At 46.1% G+C, this 23,856-nt stretch overlaps 1 pseudogene; it reads left to right on the top strand.

The window, feature by feature from the left end:
- Positions 1 to 20,596: 20,596 nt before the first annotated feature.
- Positions 20,597 to 23,605, top strand: LOC136537970 (serine/threonine-protein kinase Aurora-3-like; annotated as a pseudogene).
- The last annotated feature ends 251 nt before the right edge of the window (positions 23,606 to 23,856 follow it).

Here is a 23,856-nt window from a genome sequence, read left to right as displayed (position 1 = left end):
CCAACAAGTACATGGCTAGGTAATGGTCGTAATGCTACATCCTTTAGCTAGTGTGCCCCCTTGAGATCTACTGACTGCTAGCTTATGCATATTGTCTTTTATTTGCAGGGTAGAGAGCTGTACATGAAACATTCAACAGTTTATTTTCAAGTTATATCAGAGACTTTAATTCATATCTTTTATTTGCATCGAAGAAAACTCATCCGAGGATGAGATTGTTGGCCTAACAGAAATGTTCAAACACACGATATGAATTTTTAAAATACTATTGTTCTTTAAAGAATCTTACATCTTATACATTCCTTTCCTTGCCTGGAAGTATATATTATTTAGATTTCCTTTGCTACTTGATCTGTGCAATTTTTTTTCTCGTAGAAAAGAAATCATTGAACTTTATACTTGAGACACAATTGATCAGGCCCCATCAATGAAAGTCTTTCAACCAACAATAATTGATCCAGCAGAGGCACCTAAACCTTTAGTTACATATACTGCAGTTTAAGTTTTTAACACGAGAGAGAGAGAGAGAGAGAGAGGGAGGAAGGAGGGAACATAGTGATATGCAAAGTGAAGTATAGCAAAACTGAATCGTCAGCTTCTCACAAGAAAATTAGAGCATGTTGATGAAACTTAAGCAACACTTGTGGCACTAAGAGTGGACACATCTAGATATCAGTTGCAACCTGCATTTTCTATCACATTTACAGTTTCTGAAGGGTAGACCTCCGGAACTTTTCACAGCTAATAAGCAGGGCTGGAGCTGAAACAGTAGTGGTAGTTGAAAAGTTTAAAACATCACAGGTCCTAATAGTCATAGATGTTGGACTAAATATGCTTGTTTGAGAAACAAAAAAAACAGAATCTCTAAGTTGTGGATTTTTTGCCTATTGGTGTGGTCTGTAGATTGCCTTTCCAAGCGACATGTGAAGAGATCTTCATTGATATGCACCAATCCAATAGCACAGTGTGAGATTTTTATGGAGTAATTCAACACAAGATTTTACAATTTGTTAGTTTCAATAGGATAATTATTTTTGTGTGTGTAAATGTTGCAGCTCCTTTCAGATTATGATGCAGTGGCTTCTGGTGCACCTTAGCTTGTTGAAGAATTTGTGGGAGAAAGCTGAAGCAACTGCAGTTAAGCCAAAGATATGTCTCAATAGCACGTAGAATGCCAAATTTACTTTTCCTGCATAATTATCGTCGACGTGCTAGGTTGCCAGTTGTGCTACAGGTCACTACCACTACCGGAAACAGTCGCTTTGCAACACTCGGCAAAGGATTTGCCGAGTGTAACACTCGACAAACAGCACACGGCTTCTACAGTGCCGGCAAACGGCTCTTTGCCGAGTGTTTTCTATCGGGCACTCCGCAAAGACTTTACCGAGAGCTGAAACCGATACTCGGCGAAAAAAAGTAACGTGACGTAGTGGAAACGGTCACGGCGCGTTTGACGAGTGTCAAATCTCAGGCACTCGGCAAACCTTCTGTATTGTGATCCTCGGATACCAAGGTAATGAATTTTGATCGTGGATCGAATGATGTTAACTAGATTTTGTATATGCTTGGTAAAAGAATTGTTGGGTAGTACAAAAGGCACAATCCAAATTACTTCATGGATTAACTAAACTTTAAATGTCACTTTAACGTCGGTCATATATTTTTACATTATTATTATCTTATCGTGCTATCCGTGTGTTTTATTACATAAGTAAAGTTTAGCTGTCCGACAGGCGGTCGTACGCTCCCCCCGGCGGAAACGACCGCGCGCAGGTGCCCTCCTGCCCCCACGCCGCCCGGATTCCTGCGCCCACACCACAACGATCTGATCCACACACACCGATCCCAGCCGATCGAGCGTCTCGTCCCCTCGGCGGCCGGCGCGACGCGGCGCGGCATGCCCAGTGCCAATGCCAGGCACCAGCAGCCGGCCGGGGCCGGGTCACCTCTTGTTTGGGGCCGACCCCGGGGGACGCGAAGGCAAAGGGCAGGCGGAGGAGCGGCAGGCCGGGAGAGAGGGCCGGCAAACGCAAAGCGGAAAAGGCGCACGCGCAAAAGCGAGAGGCTACCCGGGGCTACCTACCGGAGAGCCGCGCACTGGTGCCTGCCTGCCTGTTGCCTCTGCCTCTGCTGGTAGTGGTGCTGTACGTGCCTGCCGATGGATTTGACTCCTAGAAACCCGGGCTCCCTTCCTTGCCCGGCCGGGGCGGCCTTTAACCTCGCTGTGGCCGCTCCCGGACACGACGACCGACCGATCATGCATGGAGACCGACGAGATGCATGAGAGATTCTCTCCTCGACTCGACAACCCCCCCGACGTGTCTGCGTGTGCTAGTAGCCTAGTACTACTACTCTAATACGAGGTGTAGCTCGATCGTTCCGTGTCACCATGGTACACGCTACACTGACCCGCTGGCTCTGTCTAGGTGTAGCCACTACTGTTCGTCGATTCCTTTGTCTTCCCTTCCCCGGCATGGTCATCTGCAATCTGCATGGTAGTAGGAGTATCTGGTAACAGGATCGGAGCGAAACGCCGGCGTGACGACGTTGCTGATGAAGGCCTGAAGCCCAATAATCATGGAGTACTTAGGTGGAACGGAAGTTAAAAGCACATGTTTCGGATGACACGAAAGCAATGTGCCAATTTAGAAGCAACTAGCAGTACGATCAAAAGCTCTGAGTTTGTAGAAGCGAAGGAAACTACGGTGCTGATCAGGATTTCAGAACGTGGAAAGGTCCAATATTGCGGTGTGCCATGATGATGGCTCATGAGTGAAGATGGAAAGGGAGAGGGTTCTTGGGTCCGAGAGATGGGAGAAAGAAAGAGAGAGAGAGAGAGAGAAGAAACATCAGACATGAGACATCAACAATGCATGCACTCCGGAATCGGAGTCTGGGCACGCTGAAATCTTGGGTGAGTGGCGTGGCGAAGGGATGAGAGACATGAGGAGTGAGGAGTCGATTGTGCCTGGCCAGCACTTTCGGAGTTCGGGAAAGATGAATGAATGGACGGATGGACTGACGGGCCGAAAGGACGGGTGCAGGCAGCAGGCAGGCAGGCTGGGTAGCTGCAGGGCCTCCTACGGGCCAACACATGTTTGTCCACCGCCCGTCGGCGTCGCGCTGAATGACAGGACGTGACATGAGGAAACAAACTCTTGTACCCTTGCATGCATGCTTTTTCCTCTGTGCGCTCGGCTCTCCTCCCTTTGCCTCACCCAGTCACCCTGAGGCTAGCTACCTCTCGTCGCCGGCGAGGGGGAAGGCCTGAAGGGCGAGAGGATGAGTCCGCAGTCTGCACTCCACTGCACGCACGCAGGCCGATGCATGCATGCACGTCAAGAAGAGAAGAATATCGGGTGGGGCCTCCGCGTCTTTTCTCGCCGGCCGGAGCGAAACGAGAGACGGGACTGCAGATTAGCGCAGTAGGAGTAGTAGGGAGCATGATGATGGTGGTCAAGCTCGGGATTCGTGCCGTCTGCGCTTAAGCTGTTCAAAAAGGTACAAGAGGCACGCGCTTGAAAATCGGGGCACACCACTGCTGCTGATGGGGCAGGGCTGCCTGCCTGCCATGCCACCAGAATCTTTCGGGCGGTCTTCATGAGAGCTTGGAATGCCCATGCCCTCCTGAATTCGGTACATATATACTCCTGTATTCGGTAGGAGTACTAACTAGCTTACTGTATTGCACGAGAGATCGCTACAAAATGGCCGATTAGCAGTGCCTTTTATGTTTGAATCCCAAATCGTTGTACTCTACAGACTAGACTACAGTGCTATATGAGTACTCGTACTGTTCCCTTGTGTCATGTCTCCGGCGGTCCACTCGAAGACAGCAGTAGTAGCATCCATCACTCGGTGCACAGCCATTATAAACCGACTTATCAACTATAGTATAGTATTGCTTACACACCAGCCGAGGGCTAGCACCCTAGCACGTCGAATTTAACAATGGAAGCCGTCCGGATACGTCACAGCTTTATCAGATCGCCCCGCAGCGCGCTCCCTTTATTCCTCGGAATTTTCCACACGCGGGGAAGAGGGCGCTGCATGCAGCGGAAGCCATTCAGCCATTCAGGGCAGGCAAGCAAGCTGCCTGCCCAAGCACGGAGGCAGCACCCGATACCGATAGTGAGAACAAGCCTATGCTTCCAATCCCGGATCGGGCCGCGGCGCGCTGCCAGAGGCAAACAGCACACTGAGCAGCAGCTAGACTGTCTAGGCTGTCTAGGCTAGGGCAGTGTGTGTCGCTGGTGGCAGGAACCCGGCCCAGGGCGAGGAGAGGAGGGAGGGAATCAAAGACCGAATCGATCGCCATGCACGTCTTGGGCGGCACGAGGGGGAAACCATTACGCCCATAACGTGATCCAGGCGAGGTATCACCGTCACGGTAGCCAAGACTAGGATCCGGCACTAATACGATGCTTTACCTGCCCGGCATGAATCATTCGCGATGGGTAAAAGAACGGCGATCAAGATCGTGGTCAGGTCGCAGCCCCAATAAGCGCATGATTACTGTCTGCCAATATGCGCGTTCGTTCGGGATTCGGTGCCGGCCGGACTCGCTTTCAAACGTCCTTCTTCTTTTGATCCATCGTTCTCTCCTCTCGTTCTCTTCTCTCCCGTGCATGTGAGTGGCTCCGCCTCCGCGCGCATGGGACTGGAAAATGCGCCTGCTGTCTTGTGTGCAGAGTTGTTTAACTTGTCCGTTTACGTGATCTTGTTGGGGACGATTCTATTCCACAGTACGAACCGGTAGAGAGGCAGAAGCAACTGAACGATAACAGTTGGATCTTTGCTTTGCTCTGCAGAGTGCAGAGGTAAGGCCCTGTTCGCTTACCTCATGTTCGACTTATTTTTTCAGCCGAAATAGTATTTTTTTCTCATAACAATTCAGCCAGAACAGTATTTTTCAGCCAAGTTTCAGATACACCACCAGATAGTAGATAGGTGACCCAGCTCCTACGGTAGCTGCAATTTCATTACCAAACCGCAATAGAATTGCAAAGTTGCTGGTGCGGAGTTCCAGGATGCAAGTGGGTTATGATGTTTTATGTGTCAGGTTCCTTAATTCGTTTGTACACCTAAATTGTTTACATGGCATACCATTAGTTCATTTTAGTAAATTTTTTGGATTGGCCTAATAACCCAAAATATGTGTGAAACCGTCATCCCACGTTCGGTGTTACTATACTAACATGTCATCCCGTGCTCTGCATGGGCTAATAATAATATTGTGAGACAAGTATTAGAAACTCGTAAATAAAACTGAAGCTAACAACTAGCCATACAAATTGCTTATTTATACTCTGTGTCACTGTGACATGCTCTAACACAATACTTGTATATAGACCTTAATGTCTTCATGTGTTTGTGGTACACTCTAGCTATCAATGACTCCATACAACTTTCCTTTCCCGTCCGTGGTCTTTCCTTTTGCATCACACATGCATGTGATTATTTGAAAACATACCTTAAACTATGTTTTATACATTAAAATGCAATTCTTACTTTTGAGGAGCCAAATAATAATTATGATACAAAATAAGTACCATTAGATTAATTATAAATATATTTTCATAGTAAACCTAGTTGGAGACATAATCTTAATACAATTCAATGTAAAGTTGGTCAAACTTCAATTTGCAAAAAAAAGTTGGTAAAACTTTAGCTACTTTGACTTGCACAAATCTCATAGTTGTATTCATTTTAGGATGTTTGTTTCTTTGCCCACTTGAGCTAGCTTGGTGAGTATTGTCCGGCCTTTTCCCATCAAAGCTAAGCAAGAAAAGTATTGTGTGTTTGGTTTCCCGCTGAGCCACGGAAGCAATGACCGATGAGGTAGCAAGAAACGTTGCTCGTGTAGGAAAACCTTGCCAGCTGAGTGAGCAAGCTAGCTTAGCAAAAGTGAGATTTTTCTAAGCAACTTTTGGGATGGAGTACTTTCGGAGGAATATATAGATTCATGTTTTTAGATCCACTATGTGAAATACTTTCATAATATATAATTTTTATGTTGTGAAACTATAATTTTTGTAAAATGATTAGTTAAAGATAGTAATGTTTGACTTAGACCAAGCTAATGTGACATGGAAAACCACCGAGGGAGTAGAAACTTATGCCATTGTAGCATAGACAGGACAACACAAGGATTGGCACAACTCGTAGCTCTGTCACGAAATTCATGTACAAGTACCGACATCTACAGAAATTATGTCATGTATGTAGGGATGTTTTTTTTTTGTTGAAATGATTTTAGAACGGCCCCTTAGCTCATAGCAGGCCGGGTACTCATTCCTTGATGATTTGACCCGCGCGCGCTAAATGGCCTGTTTACCGCTGGGTCAATGACCTAGTGTCAGCCCGGTGTCTAGGCAGATGTCGAGATTGTAAGATAATGGGCCGAAGTTGTACGGTGAACCAGACTGCAAAGCCCATATTGGATGCCCGCTCTCCCTCTCCCTCCCCCACTTCCGAGTTCCGGCAGTTCGCGATCCCACCCGACGGCCGCCGTTCTCCATTTCAAATTCCAAACCCGTTCTCCGTTCCATCCCCTTCTCCGCTCCTCGACGCAACCCGTCGTCGCCGTCTCCTTCAATTCGCACCTGTCGATACGGGACCCACAGGATACCCCGCAAGGGAGAGAGAAGATCTAGTTCAACTAGGATTCTTCCCATGTAAATTTTAGTAGTAGAACTATCAAGTAATCCTACTAGGAAATCTCATTGTAAACCGACTAGGACTCTGGCCTCCTGACTATATAAAGGAGGGCAATGCTCCTGTCAAAAGGGAGAACAGAGTAGATCATAATCAATCCAACGCAAAGGCTAAGGCCGACTAGACGTAAGGTTATTACTCGATCCACGATCGAGGGCCTGAACCAGGATAAATCGGCTGTCTCTTGCGTAAACCATCGAGTTCGGCATACGCCGAAGCCCGAACATACTGCCCCGGGTACCCCCCGTGGTAGGCTATCGGTGGTAAAACATCAACAGCTGGCGCGCCAGGTAGGGGCTTTCGGCGACTTTGCTTCCGAGAGCTCGATGGACCTCGACAACATAATTTTCCCGATGGGATCAACTTTCATCTTCGGCTCATGGATCTGCGAGGCAGACAACAACGGCAAGCTTCAAAGCCATCTCCTCGAAGATCCAGATCATCTAAAAGAAGTTCCTATTTCAACAACTGCAACGGATCAGCTCACCAGAAGATTCGCGCAACTCATAGTATCCGAGTCAAATCGGATTTCACGACCACTCGTATCCGATTCGAATTCAAGCTCCAAGGCGAAGTTTTATCCGAGTGCTTTCAAGAAACCGAGTTCTTTTTTGGCAAGATTCCAGAGCACAACCCAAAACAACTCGGATTACCCCCAGAATTCTCTCAAGAAGTCGAGTTCTTTTCCATTTGGGCTCGACAACATGACAAAATCCTATCAGGGACAGGTCGAAAGATTTTTCAATCCAAAATTCGGGATACCACTGACAGGAGCTCAGGAGGGTCTCGTGCTAACGATAACATCGCAGGACTGTATCATCCACTGGCCGGATTCCGTTCCTGAGGGTAGCGGAACCCAACTAGTCGGCACAACAACAACAGCTATTTTACCTTACCAAGAAGGAGACTCGATCTACGACACCGAGGCATCCACTAAAGTTATTAGCGACTCCGACAGCATGAAAACTAACACCAATAACAGAACGACTCATGCACGAGAAGTGCTCATGGTTCGACGACCGCGGTCACCATTAAATCCCCCGGAAGCACCCGATGTCAGATCATCAGATGAATCAGAATCCAACATATCACCCTTTGCCCAGGGCTACGACGGAGAAACAGATAGTCAGAAACAAGCTAGAGAAAGAAAAAACAAGTTGAAGCAAGGGCGCCAACACCGTGCTAGGTAGCGCAGGGAAGCTTGGATCAGATACGAGTCAGAATTGGCTAAGTACGACAAAAGAAAATCGCAATGAGAAGTCGAAGGAAGACGCACGGCAAATACGCCTTACGATAAGATTCGAGAAGCATTAGAAGAACTCGGAGCAACTTCGCATCCTGGTGAGAAGTATGAACAGCTCCAGGACTTGCTCCGATCGACAATCCCGAGAACGCATGAAGAGAAAGCTCGATCAAGACTACCCGCCAGATCAACAACCCACCAGCAAGAAGATCAAAATCAAAGGAAATCCGCTTTCGAAAGACTTGGGCCGGGTGGAAGCCATGACGGAGGAAGTAAGAAGGAACATAATCAAGGCCACCGATTTGAACAACTAAGGAAGACTAGGAGCAGGGTACCTACCCAGACAACCTCGCAAGATTTTTCCCATCAGAACAACAGTTGGCCAGAGGAAGGAGCCGAATCTGAATTCAAAGAAACCAAGGCACACGACAGGTTCCCCTGCTTCGCGAACAGGCTCGCATTGGTGCGATTACCTCATAAATTCAAACCGTCTAATCACTCCAAGTATGATGGCAAAACTGAACCAAAGCAATGGCTCAGAATATATTCACAATCAATTGAACTAGCTGGAGGAGACGACGATATCAAAACCCTTTTCTTCCCCATGGCACTAGAGGCCATGCCCCTCCAATGGTTCGATAAACTAAATCCAGGATCTATCAGAAATTGGGAGGATTTGCAAAGAGCTTTTTGTGAGAATTTCGCAGGAATCATTACACACCCAATCACTCATGCAGAACTAAAAGGACTCAAGCAAAAGGGAGGTGAAAGTCTTAGAAACTACTATCGACGATTCGGCGAACTACGAGCTCAAGTGCATGACATAACCGAACGAGAAGTAATTGAAGCTTTCTCTCACGGAATCATGGCTAGATGGCAATTTCAAGACTTCTGCAAAGAAAATCCGAGAAACAATGAAGAATTCAGACATACAGTAGAAAAGATGATTACTGCAGAAGAAAAAAACACGAGAGAGGTTCCCGGACAGAAGCAACCAAGACAACCCGGACAAGCAAAATCACCGAAATAGCAGACATCAAGAAAGAAAACATAGACCAGACAATACTGTGGCAATGGCCGACAAATCAAAGAAGTTTCCCAAACCCAGAAGATATGATGACATTGAAAACATACGTTGCCCATTGCACCCTAGTGGGAGGCACACCATCAGAAATTGCTACACTTTCAATGATCGATACACAAGAAAAGATAGTAAGTAAAACACCAAAGAGGACAATCAGAAAAGAGAAGAAGACAACCACGAGGACAAAGGATTCCAAAAACCCAGGGGAACGGTAGCAGTGATTTTCTCAGGGGCTCCGGATTGCAGAAGCAAACATCAAGAAAAACTAGCACTGTGGACCATTATGACAGCAGAACCGGCTACACCAAGATACCTCAATTGGTCACAGTATCCTATCCAATTTACCAGAGAAGACCAATGGACTAGCGTGGGAAACGCAGGCCATTATCCACTGGTTCTAGATCCGACTATTGCTGGTATGACCGTCACCAAAGTACTAATCGATGGAGGAGCTGGACTTAACATCATCTTTTCAGAAACTCTAAGGAAAATGGGACTACAACTCGCCGGGATGATTACGCCAACAAGCACACCTTTTTACGGAATAGTACCCGGCAAAGCAGCCATGCCACTCGGACAAATTACTTTACCTGTTACCTTTGGAACTCCTTCAAACTACCGAATAGAGTTTATCAAATTTGAAGTCGCTGACTTTGATTCATCATATCATGCAATCCTCGGACGTCCAGCACTGGCCAAATTCATGGCAATACCACATTATCCGTACTTACTGCTTAAGATGACAGGACCTAATGGTATCCTTTCTCTTCGAAGCAATTTAAAGCGCGCTTTTGACTGCGATGTTCAGGCGATCCAAATTGCAGCTAAAGCGCAAGCCGACAATGGAAGAAAAGAAATAGCCGCAATCGCTGCAGAAACAAGCCAAGAAGAATTAGAAATACCGGCTAAAAAGCCCAGCATCATCGCACCACCAAAAGAAGCCGACGTCAAGCAAATCGACTTAGGCACAGGCGATACCTCCAAGACAGCAACTATCAGTGCTCACCTCTCGGCAAAATAGGAACTCACGCTCACCAACTTTCTTTGGGACAACAAAGATATCTTCGCTTGGAAGCCAGCCGACATGCCAGGAGTCCCAAGGGAGTTGGCTGAGCATAGAATTGATGTTAACAAAAGCTCCAAACCTGTAAAACAACGGCTACGACAATTCTCACTTGACAAGAAGGCAGCAATTAAAAAGGAAATAACAAAACTGATGGCAGCCGGATTCATCAAGGAGATCCTTCATCCAGATTGGCTAGCAAACTCGGTCCTTGTACAGAAGAAAAACACGAACGAGTGGCGTATGTGCGTCGATTACACAGATCTCAACAAACATTGCCCAAAAGATCTGTTCGGGCTACCACGCATTGACCAGATAGTTGACTCGACGGCATTATCTGCGCTATTATCTTTTCTCGATTGCTATTCAGGATATCACCAGATCGCACTAAAAGAAGAAGACCAGAGTAAGACATCTTTCATCACCCCGTTTGGTGCCTACTGCTACAAGACCATGTCGTTTGGACTAAAGAACGCTGGCGCCACGTACCAAAGAGCTATCCAGACTTGCCTTGGGAATCAAATCGGTGAAAATGTGGAGGCATACATGGACGATGTGGTGGTGAAAACAAAGAACCCAGACACTCTAATTGAAGATTTAAAGCAAACCTTCGAAAACTTGAAGAAATGGAGATGGAAATTGAACCCAAATAAATGTGTATTTGGAGTTCCCTCAGGACAACTACTCGGATTTTTGGTCAGTCAGCGCGGGATCGAAGCCAGCACCAAGCAAATTCGAGCTATAACAGAAATGGGCCCACCTAGAAGTATCAAAGATGTGCAGAAACTAACAGGATGCATGGCGGCCCTCAACCGTTTCATATCAAGACTCAGCGAAAAGGGGTTACCTTTCTTTAAACTACTAAGAAGACAGACAAGTTCGAGTGGACAATAGAGGCCGACGAAGCTTTCAAAAAACTTAAAGAATACCTCACTTCATCGCCCATCCTGACACCTCCAAAGAAAGATGAAGATATGATGCTATATATTGCGGCAACTCCTACTGTAATCAGCACAGCAATAGTCATAGAAAGAGAAGAACAAGGGCGCGTGTATAAAGTGCAACATCCCGTATACTACATCAGCGAAGTACTGTCAAAATCCAAAATCCGGTACCCGCATGTACAAAAACTACTCTACGCTCTACTCATTACCTCACGGAAGCTTCGCCACTATTTTGAAAGCCACAAGATTACCATGGTGATAGATTTTCCACTCGAAGACATCCTACACAATAAAGATGCCACGGGGCGCATATCCAAGTGGGCAGTTGAAATTGGAGCTCTTGACATCAATTTCACCCCACGGAAAGCAATCAAATCTCAAGCCCTCGCCGATTTCGTGGCCGAATGGACAGAGATTCAACAGCCTTTATCTGATACAATCCTTGACCACTGGAAGATGTACTTTGACGGATCACTCAAACTAGGCGGGGCCGGTGCAGGCGTTCTCCTCATTTCTCCAGAAGGAAAACAACTCAAGTACGTCCTTCAGATATTATGGCAAGCTACAAATAACGAAGCAGAATATGAAGCCCTCATCCACGGGCTACGAGTGGCGATTACCCTCGAAATAAAAAGATTACTCGTATACGGCGATTCAGCAGTGGTCATCAACCAAGTCAACAAAGATTGGGATTGCACCAAAGAAAACATGGGTGCTTATTGTGCTGAAATACGGAAACTTGAAAAACATTTCCAAGGATTAGAAATTTTACACGTCCTACGCGATTCAAACATTGCAGCAGATGTCCTTGCCAAGCTCGGATCAGACAGAGCAAAAGTTCCACCCGGCGTATTCATAGAAGAGCTATCAGTTCCCTCTATCAAACAACCCGGTGAAACAACACATGAAATTCAGGCTAAAGGCGTTCAGATCTTGATAATCAACACTTCATGGACCCAAGTTTTCATTGACTATATCAAAGAAAATAAACTGCCAGCAGATAAAGCAGAGGCCACACAAGTTGTTCGCAGAAGCAAAAACTACGTTCTAGTAGGGGATAAACTCTACAGAAGAGCAGCATCATCAGGAGTACTACTAAAATGTGTCTCATTTGAAGAAGGCAAAGAAATCCTAGATGAAATACACTCAGGTTGCTGTGGAAATCATGCCGCTTCAAGGACACTGGTTGGCAAAGCATTTCGCACCGGATTCTACTGGCCAACCGCTTTGAAAGACGCAGAAGAGCTTGTCAAAAAATGCAAAGGTTGCCAAATGTTTGCAAGACAAGCCCACGTACCAGCTCACAATCTTATCTGCATCCCACCCGCTTGGCCTTTTTCCTGCTGGGGGCTAGATCAAGTAGGACCCCTGAAAAAAGCAAAAGGCGGCTTCGAGTACATCTTCGTAGCAATCGACAAATTCACCAAGTGGATTGAATACAAACCACTCGCGAAGTACAGCGCAACCAAAGCAGTCGAGTTCATCCAAGACATTATGCACCGCTTCGGCATGCCCAATCGAATCATCACAGATCTAGGCTCCCCTTTCACAGCTACAGAATTCAAGGGCTGGGCACAAGACTGTGGTTTCAGTATAGACTATGCGTCTGTTGCACATCCAGAGGCCAACGGACAAGTAGAAAGGGCTAATGGACTCATACTAGCCGGATTAAAGCCAAGATTATACGAAGAACTAGTGGACTATGGGTCCAAATGGATTGAAGAATTACCGAAAGTAGTATGGGGACTACGAACTCAAATAAGCAGAGCAACAGGCTACTCACCTTTCTTCCTAGTTTACGGGTCAGAGGCCGTACTACCCGCCGACTTGATCTGGACATCCCCAAAGATAGAGCAATACGATGAAGGAGAAGCGGAACACACAAGAAGATTAGAACTCGACAGCTCAGAAGAAATCAGAGTAAACGCTACCCTCCAATCAGCCAGATACCTACAAGGTTTAAGACGGCATTACAACAAGAGTACCCAACCTCGATCACTACAAGTCGGAGACTTAGTACTAAGAAGGATACAGAAGACTGACGGACGACATAAGCTACTCAGTCCATGGGAAGGTCCCTTCATTGTCACAAAAGTCACCGGACCAGGCACATACAAGTTAATAACCGAAGATGGAAAAGAAGTCAGCAATACATGGCACATCAGCCAGCTAAGAAGATTCTACGCGTAGAAACAACTCAAGAAAAAACAGATATGCAAGCCACAAGGGACCAACGTTCACAATCGACGAAAAGCAATACTCTTCAACAACATATGTAGTAGTTTATACTCATGATCAATAAAGATGGCATTCATCCACAGCATGTCTTGTCATGACCTTCAACGAGTTGTTTTCATGAAACAAAAAGCAAAATGGCTGAAAACATGCCTGAGCATCCCGGCCGAGAGCAAAATAGCTGAAAAAACGCTTGAGCCCGCCGATGAGGGTAGCTAAAAGCTAACACCCGAAACAAAAAAGCAAAATGGCTGAAAACATGCCTGAGCATCCCGGCCGAGAGCAAAATAGCTGAAAAAACGCTTGAGCCCGCCGATGAGGGTAGCTAAAAGCTAACACCCGAAACAAAAAAGCAAAATGGCTGAAAACATGCCTGAGCATCCCGGCCGAGAGCAAAATAGCTGAAAAAACGCTTGAGCCCGCCGATGAGGGTAGCTAAAAGCTAACACCCGAAACAAAAAAAGCAAAATGGCTGAAAACATGCCTGAGCATCCCGGCCGAGAGCAAAATAGCTGAAAAAACGCTTGAGCCCGCCGATGAGGGTAGCTAAAAGCTAACACCCGAAACAAAAAAGCAAAATGGCTGAAAACATGCCTGAGCATCCCGGCCGAGAGCAAAATAGCTGAAAAAACGCTTGAGCCCGCCGATGAGGGTAGCTAAAAGCTAACACCCGAAACAAAAAAGCAAAATGGCTGAAAACATGCCTGAGCATCCCGACCGAGAGCAAAATAGCTGAAAAAACGCTTGAGCCCGCCGATGAGGGTAGCTAAAAGCTAACACCCGAAACAAAAAAGCAAAATGGCTGAAAACATGCCTGAGCATCCCGGCCGAGAGCAAAATAGCTGAAAAAACGCTTGAGCTCGCCGATGAGGGTAGCTAAAAGCTAACACCCGAAACAAAAAGCAAAATGGCTGAGTCGACCGAAATTTAACTTCAAAAGACCCTCCAGCACTTCGTTCTGAAAAGCAAGAGGCTCGGGGGCTACATCCAGATAGGAATACTTTTTCCTCAGAAAAGCACAAGCGCCATTCAAGAAAGCACTCGGATGCCGAAGTTTGTCAAGGCAACATTCTATACCGAGTCGTTTTACATAGCGCAGGCGAAAGGTTGTTAACGCAAAGATCTACATCTAACAAGTCATAGCACGGACAAAGCACTCGACGGATCACAAAGGAGGAAGAAAAGAAAAGTACTCGACAAATCGAGGGGTCTCGTCAGAATAACGCACAGAGTTGTTTTGCGGAGCAGAGACGGGAACAGGACAAAGTACTCAGCAAGTCAAGTAACTTCAACCGCACCCAGGCAAAGAATACATCAACAAAAATAAAGAATCTTCATTTAAAAAGGAGTGTAATATTACAAGGGGATGCTCAATCGAGTCAGGCGTTGTCATCAGAAAGGGAAATGTCAATATTTAGACTGTCTACAACCCTACTGGCTAGACCTTCGACCTCAGACTCCATCCTCTCAACGGCGTCAAGATATTCTTGGCTTTCAGCTTCTTCTGCTATCTTGGAGAGAGGCGCCTCTGGAGCAAGGACCCGGACCTAGGGCCAGCACATTCTTGGTACATACTTGGGCACACCTCTTCGCGAACTCTTGGAAACGAGTCGGAATCCGGGGAATGAACTGCGCCCAAGATTGCCCGTCATCCGCTGGAGTCCGGAGGACATCGGCTACTGAACGAAAAGATTTCCACAAAACATTCCAATTCTCAGTAGCCGTCGCCAGCTTCCCGGACAAGCCTTCAATAGTTTTTTGGGCCTACACAAGATCTCTGTCAGCTCCGCGCCTAATCAGCTTAGCAAGGGCGAGTTCTTCCTCAGCATGAGTAATTACCTCCTCAGCTCTATTATGACTAGAACGGACAAGGGCCCTCATTTCATCAATACTCTCCGAGAGCTTCTGCTTCTCAACTCGGAGAGCTAGATAGGACACCCAAGAACAAGTCAGCGGAAAAAGAAGTCAAAATATAAGAAGAAACAGGCAGAACCCGCGGCACCTTTGCATTCATTCTTCGCAGACTCCACCGCTAGCATCTCTCTGTTTCTCCGTCTCCACTACCCGGGCGCGAAGGGCTTTCTCCTCCTTTTGGTGCATTTGACGCTCCGTCTCCAACTCAGCCCGGAGGAGGTCAAGATCGGCTTTCAGAGCGTCCACCTCCGAAGACAACTTCCTCTCATTTTCAGATGAGAAAAAGAAGCCAGAATGATCACGAGAGAAAGACTGAGCAAAAAGAGGCAAAGAGAAACAAGGCGTAAGGATAGAAGAAAAACAAGCATGCAAAAGAGGAGTGGCAGTAAAACCTACCTAGAGCTTTTCACCAAAAGAAGTCGCGAGGGTCGACAAGCTCCCCCAGGCTGTGGTCAGCTCTGATAACCGATGAGTGGCATCGAACTGTTGCACCACGTCACCGGAAAAGGAGGGGCCGCCGGAAGCAAGAGAAGGGGAAGGAGAGGCCGGCTGGGGCGAAGAAGGAACGACCAAAGCAACCTCTAGGGAAGCCGGAGCCAAACCCTTAGAAGGACCCGGCGCGACAGCCACAGTTACCTCCGGAGCGACCAAGTCCGCAACTCCGCTAGGTAGCTCTGAAGCCCCCGCGGTGACTTCATCAACAGAATGTTGTGAGTCTCGAGGCTCGGAACTCGTTGGCACGGCGGGAGGCAGAGAAGAAGTTGATGAAGAAATTAGAGAAGACGAAACACTGAAAAGTGATAAAAGGAAGCACCAATAAAAACTAGAGGGAGGAAGATAAAAGCCAAAAAGATAAAGCTAGAATCTACTCACCCGACTACTTTTTTCTTCACGAAGCCAAGAGAAAGCCTCGCAGGGGGAACCATGACGGCGAAGACGTCCCTGCCACCCGGCGATGGGAGCGGGACAGCCGACAACGGAGCCGTAGAAGAAGCCGGGGCTAGAGCCGTGGAAGAACTCCGCACCGGAGGAGCGGTATAGCTCGGGACAGAGGCAACCAAAGAACTCAACACCGGAGCTTTAGAAGAAGTCAGCATGGGAGCCTCAGAAGAACGCACACCCGACCTCCGGTTACTTCAAAAAGTTCAAGACTAAAATTCAAAACAAAGAGGAGAAATTCAATGCAACAAGAATATGAAAAACAACTCACCGCCGCATGATGAGGGGGACTTCATCATCCTCTTCTTCCTCAGCCAACGAAACCAGAGCACCTGCTGAAAAGGAGATGAAAAGTACTCGGTTCAAGAGAGAAACATGAAAATAAAAGAACAAAGAGTATTAAATGTGCTCACCTAAGAGCATGCTAGCAACAACTGGAGTACCTGAGGGAGTACTTGGTTTGCGAGGCTTCTTGGAGACAGGCAAGCCAGATGAAGACCCATCCATTCGCCCCCTCTTCGGGACACTACGAGGACCGCGAGGGACTAGACGAGGAACATATTCTTCATATACATCAACAAATCTGAAAGAAACCCTAGGAAGGGCTGTAAAGGTTTGAGACTTACTAATTGCAGAAGTACCAGCTAGACGATCCCCAGTCTCCGCCACGGCAGGGAGAACATCAAGGGGGATCGAATCGACAAAGTTCCGCCCAAGCTCCTGCGAAAAAAGATAAAACACCGAGACAAGGAAAAGCTAAGCAAGAACGGATGTAGCAAGAGTACATAAAGAACTCAAACAAAAAGATAGACAACTCATAGCTGGGGACGAGTTGATGGCCGAGAACTCAGAGACGTCAGGAGGAATGACGCTCACTCCTTTCAGCATCTTCTAGAGGCGCTCGAGTACCTCCTCACTGGTCAGCTCAAGAGCTGGGACCATGCGTGAAGGATCCTCGGCCCCAGAATACTCAAAGCCGAGATGCTCCCGCTCTTTCAAAGGCTGAACCCAGCGACAAAGGAAGCTTGAAACAATACCAAAGCCGGTCAAACCCTGCTGTTTCAGCATGCAATCCTATCAAGGAGTGGCTGGATCGCTTGAATCTCAGCAGGTGACTCAAGCTTCTTGTCCCATCGATCATTCACCACAGGACCAGATCCGGAGTGAACGACAAGACAAGGGATCAAATTGGCAGCGCAGAACCACTCGGCACGCCAATCTTTGACAGAATCAACCAGGTCATAATAAAAAAACTTAATTTTGAGACCCTGGCGAAACTGAATCCCGCAACCGCCGAGGGCGCTGGTTTCTTCACGGCGGGGTTGAGGTTTCAGACGAAAGAAAAAGCGAAAAAGAGATAGAGAAGGAGGGATCCCAAGGAAGGCTTCACAAAGGTGAACAAAAACAGAAAGATGGAGAACGACATTGGGGGTTAGATGGTTCAGACTAACCCCGAAATAACCAAGAAACTGATGAAGGAAGGCGGAAGCAGGAAGACAAAGTCCAGCGCGGACAAAGGAAACAAAAAGGACAATCTCACCAGGACCCGGAGCCGGAACCCGATGCTCGCCCGAACTCTCCATTCAGCGATGACTTTGCTTTGGATCAAGCCGTCGCTAACGAGCTCGCGCAGCTGGTCTTCGCTTGTTGTTGGAGCCGGCCAAACCTTCTGAGCTACCCTCATGGCCTACGAACTCCTGGTTTTCAATCAAAGATAGGGATGACTCCTCGTCCATGAAGGTCGCCTGAGACTTGCTTGCGGTTTTCTTCTTTCCCATGAACTGGCAGAAGCAAAAAAAAAGGCACTAAGGAAGATGAAGCTAGAATGATGGTGCTCGGGTGATGGCGACAATGACGGCGGCTGGATTTCTGAGAGCTAGGGTTTAAAGGCAAGAGCTGGGCGACAAGGGAAAGGAAGATAAAAGGTCTTTAAATAGATTTTTCAGTGATACAAATGGCCCACAAAGCCCGTTAAAACACAATGTGGGAACGCAACGGTCCATTTACCGACGCAGGCTAAAACGACGGAGGGCACGAATCCTCACAACGGTACAAACCAACGGGCAGATTTCAGACTTATCCGTCCAACGCCACGGCAGGGTTATCAGATTGATACAAGAACAACCCGTCAAACCAAGAAGAAAGAAAGAAGAAAGAAAGGGCTACCTCACGAGGAACAAAAGAACCCGGTTATGTAAGAAAGAACTCGGTAGTCTCACGAACGACAGGGATCACAACAGAAAAGTCAAAGACAACTCAGAAGACAAGATTCGTTACATTACAAGCGACTTCAAAAATAGAAGATTACAAATCTTACAAGACCCAACGAACTCGGCACCACTGAAAAGCAAAGTAGCAAAGAGGAACACGGACACGACTAGGCTCTGGAACGACTACGTGTCCCAAATTGCTACTCGGAAGGACAAACCGCCATCAGTTACACTGTTTTCTTCAAAGGACGGACGCAGTGCATCCAAGGCGGAAATCGACAGCACGGCAGGGCAACATGGAGCATAGAAGGCCGGCAGGCATCTGTCTACCCAAGACCGATGTGATGCTGGATATGGTGTTGATCTGCACCGGACGGTCTCAAGACAGGCGACGAGGATCAACCCAGAACTGCCGGATGAAGGAACGAAGCCCACATCACAAGACTTCCTCCAACTACCACCACTGTACATCCTGGCACAATGCTGTCACAGGATTAGCCTACCTCTAATCCCTATCACAAGACTTCCTCCAGCTACGACAAGACACACAGGAACTACAAAACATGCCCGGGGGGCTGCTCTACTTCACAAACTACCATGTTCATGACCACCAAGGTTTCAACAGAATATCCAATGAATGAAAACAAGCACTCCGGGACAGTATTTATAGACCAAAGGATCGGCGCACATGGACTAGGAGTACCAACGAAATAAGCCTAACAAAGGACACAGTGAAAAGACAGGACTCAATAATAGATGACTCAGGCGAGAGGAAGCAGTACTCGAAGACAGGCATATTCGGAAGAATATACCAGCACAGTACAACCCGTGAACAAAAGGCATTTACACTCAACCACCACCATACAACTACATCTGGCAACAGCAGACCATCAAAGAATACGCCAGGACCTCGCATCCAATTTCTTCCTGAACAAAACAACACGGATACACGCTCAGAGGCTCGACCAGCACCATAGCCTAATCAACACTAAGCTAGGAACCCGGTTTTCATTTCAACTACTTCCGGAGGCTCGGAACCAAAGACAAAGGACCAAGAATACAAGAAACTCAAGACTACAACGACGACGATACATCAAGACTCTTCATCCGACTTCTTTTCTAAAGAGAAGAACTCGGAGAAAGCGCGGAGCTGCGGGATAAACCCTAAAAGCACGAGGCTCGTACACTCAGTGAGTGCAATTTCACCAAAAAGGAACCCGGACATAAGCTTGGAGGCTGCATGCCGCAAAACTACTCGGATGATGGTTTAATCCAAGAATAAAAGGCCGCTTCGGAAGGATGCCGTGAGACTACTCGGACGATGGTTTAATCCAAGTCTTGGGAACTACTTCAGAACACAAATTTTCAAACAACATAAAGGATCAAGACCCTCCAACTTTTTGTTCCAAATAGCAAGAGGCTTGGGGGCTACACTCAGTGAGTGCCCTTTTTCTTCGAAAAAGCGCACGTCACCAGAAGACTTCCTCAACACAGACCATTTCAAGACATTACGACAAAAAGAACCCGGAACGAGCCATATTCGAGTTCTTTTTGATAAAACTTCAACGAACAATCGGAACAACTTCAAGACAAGATCCTCTAGCTCCTTGTTCCAAATAGCAAGAGGCTCGGGGGCTACAACCAGATGGATGTATTTTTTCTTCAGAAAAGCACTCACCACTCAAAGATCCTAAGAAGCGCTACAAGGTTTTACTCTAGAAAGCACTCGGATGACATCTTATTCCTACTCCACAAGACTTGAAGGGGCAGAGCGAGACTTTTAGAGCTCAACCATGAAGTGCTCGGGGGCTTGTCGATACGGGACCCACAGGATACCCTGCAAGGGAGAGAGAAGATCTAGTTCAACTAGGATTCTTCCCATGTAAATTTTAGTAGTAGAACTATCAAGTAATCCTACTAGGAAATCTCATTATAAACCGACTAGGACTCTGGCCTCCTGACTATATAAAGGAGGGCAATGCTCCTGTCAAAAGGGAGAACAGAGCAGATCATAATCAATCCAACGCAAAGGCTAAGGCCGACTGGACGTAAGGTTATTACTCGATCCACGATCGAGGGCCTGAACCAGGATAAATCGGCTGTCTCTTGCGTAAACCATCGAGTTCGGCATACGCCAAAGCCCGAACATACTGCCCCGGGTACCCCCATGGTAGGCTATCAATGGTAAAACATCGACAGCACCTCACCCATAGTTCCTTGCCCCACCATTTGCCGCTCCCGCCTATGATGCCGACCCATGAGGAGTGGAGCATGTCCGATTTCGAGATCGGCAAGTACATCGGTGAGGGTAAGTTCGGCAAGGTCTACCTCGCCCGCGAGAAGCAGGTCGGTGCAATCAACTTGTACCCTCCAATTCTCTCGATCACCCCAAAATTTCGCCTCTATGGAAGTTAATCTACGTGAGGTGATGATCCAGAGCGGGTACGTGGTGGCGCTCAAGGTGATATTTAAGGCGAAACTGGAGAAGTACCGCTTCCACGCGCACCTGCGGCGGGAGATCGAGATCCAGCACAATCTCGACCACCCAAACGTGCTCCGCCTCTTCGCTTGGTTCCACGAAGAAGAGCGAGTCGTCCTCGTCCTCGAGTATGCGGCCCGTGGCGAGCTTTACAAGGTCCTTCGCGCTATTGGCCGCTTCACCGAGCGCACGGCCGCCACAGTAAAAACTTCCTTCCCGTTTCCGTTTTGCTTCACTGTTATTTCCCAGTTGTGCCTACGGTTGGATTGCCATTCCTCCTTCTGTTATTAACCTGAACCATAATAACCGAGGCAAAGTCTCATGTGACAGCAATTGTGTGATGTTTTTTTTGGGTGGAAACCGAAGGGAGAGAGACACCTGTAGAAACAAAGTTCTAGAGAACTAGGCAGCTAGACCGCGAGCCGATTAGGTCTTTGGTTGGCAACTGTATGATATTACTTCTACTCAAGTCATGAATGGTAGCAAGAAAGTTCGAGTAATGGCCCAACTTCATTTTACTGGAATCAGATATCATGTATGACAGAATGAGTCATTGATTGCTGGTACATTATGTGCAATGGTTACAAGTTAAAGTTACAGATCATTAAAAGGCAGTTGACATTGAAAATAATTTGACATTTGGAAATATTAGTGCCGTTTAATAATCTTTCAAGATGATCTTTGGATTTTATGGGTCTTTGCCTTATCTGATTGACGTATTAAGTATTCTTTAGAAACTCTAATGCATTTCCTAGGAATGCAAGGTAAATGATCAATCCCATTTTATAAGTTAAGCTGAACCAAATGTTTATATGAACTACTACCCATGTGTTGCACATGCAGTGCGCTCTGCAATTTATGACTTTATTCCCCTGAACCCATACATTTATACACGAAACATAGTGAGAATTCATGGCATCTCTTTTAGCATGACACTGTCTTAGTCTCAACCTGTGATGACGCTATTAATGGCCAAGAACTTGCGCTGGCATTGACATACCACGCCCTAGAGCATGATATATTTATGCAGGTTTCCTTCTTATTTGCGATTCTTTTGTTAGATTGTGACACCAATGAAGCCTAGAACTTGTTTTAGTATGTCGCGAGCCTTGCTGGTGCACTGGCATACTGTCACAAGAAGCAAGTCATCCATAGGGACATCAAGCCTGAGAATTTGCTGCTAGACATCGAGGTTGGTTATTCTTTATGAGGTTGTTGCTGTTGTTATTGTTTCTAGCACCATATTTAATTTATGCATTTATTCTGTTGTTATTTATTGTTGCAAGCAAATTTATCTGTCTGTCTTTGTACTTTTACTGTTTTTTGTGTTGTTGTAATTTTTATTACCAGACAGACATATTCTACACAAAATGGATTCTAACATAATCATTACTGTAAAATACTTTGCTCCAGGGAAGTGCCTGTAGTTTTTGCACCTTTTTGTTATATTTTTAATAGGCTGATGATCTAGTACTCTATTTTCTGCATATAATAGGATCTAATAGAACCATTGCTTTAAGTTTTCTGAAGAATCCAATCTACAGCTGATCACATAGGTTGGAAATTCTTCCTCTAAATGTTTGCCCCTCTTAAGTGTACATTATAAAAGCATTTTAGTATTTATGCAAACAATGCAGACTGTAAGACTTGGCTCTTTGTAAGTGTCAAAAACTTAAATGTTGTCTAGGAAGGAAATTCATATAGACAACATTAAAATATGGAAATCAAGTTAAACTGTTGCGCAGATGATCTAGCTACTATTGAGGCATGCTGCTCAGTGTTTACTTCAAATATGTAGCCCATGTGCTCTAGGAATGAATGAATGAATCAGGTTGGGATTCTCTCCTCCCATTGATCATAAAAAAGAAGAAAAACTCAAGGCACTGTATATATGTACGAAGCAGATGATACTTGTCATTACATCTCGATAAGGGTAAGGGTAATTCATCATGCACAAGTCACACCTGGACTTGATATATATCATGCCTCTATGAATGAATCTGGAAACACATATAACATATTACTGCCGGTTCACTAACATATGTGGAGAAATGGTTATACAAATGTTTCTTCAGACTTCAATGCCTCAGTATTTCTGAAAAGCTGTTATTATCGTGTTGGGTATACCTCTTGATGCATCAAATGCTATCGTGTTGGGTATAACTAGCTAACTTCCTTTTTCTCCAGGGTCGGCTTAAAATTGCAGATTTTGGATGGGCAGCTCGTTCAAATGCTAAACGACACACACTCTATGGCACAATCGATTATCTGGCACCAGAGATGGTAGAGAAAAAAGCTCATGACCATGCTGTGGACAACTAGACACTGGGAATCCTGTGCTATGAGTTCTTATATGGTTCACCTCCATTTGAAGCTGATGAACAGGATGATGCCTTGAGAAGGTATGGGCTGAAATATCTGCTTTTTTCTCTCTGGTCTTCATTCCTTAACATTTTGTGCCACATGAATTTTGTGCAGGATAGTTAGGGTGGATTTGGCATTCCCTTCATCTCTTTATGTATCTTCAGAGGCTAAGGATCTCATTTCCAAGGTGACATCTAAAAGTAGTGGTTATATAAGATATTAGTAAGTGATGGGTGTGGGCTGGACTATTTATTTTTAAGTGATTGTGCATGCAGCTTCTAGTTAAGGATTCAAGCAAGAGGCTTTGCCTTGAAGACATTATGAAGCATCCATGGATAAAGAAGAATGCAGACCCTTCAGGGAGTTGCATTAAGCAAAAAGATGTAACAAGAGCAAAGGTAAACGATAAGTGAATAAGATATCTTTTGAGCAACACACTAGTGTTCTTGATCCTTGGAGATAACCGTGCTGTTTAGTGTCAATAGAAGCCAACCTATGTAGTATGTACTGTCATCTCATGTATCAAAGTTGTTAAACTTCTGTTGCTTGCCTCTTTGGGGGAATCAATTAATCTTGGCTTTTGTATGGATGCAGTAGTTCCATATTTTTCGGTCCCTCTGTGATATATGGATGTTTGGCGGGTGGACGCTTTTATTTTGCTACT

This window comes from Miscanthus floridulus, chromosome 2 (assembly GCF_019320115.1).
Source record: "Miscanthus floridulus cultivar M001 chromosome 2, ASM1932011v1, whole genome shotgun sequence".
Lineage (NCBI taxonomy): Eukaryota > Viridiplantae > Streptophyta > Magnoliopsida > Poales > Poaceae > Miscanthus > Miscanthus floridulus.
The sequence above is the reverse complement of the archived record's forward strand: the minus strand, read 5'-3'. Positions and strand labels throughout refer to the sequence as shown.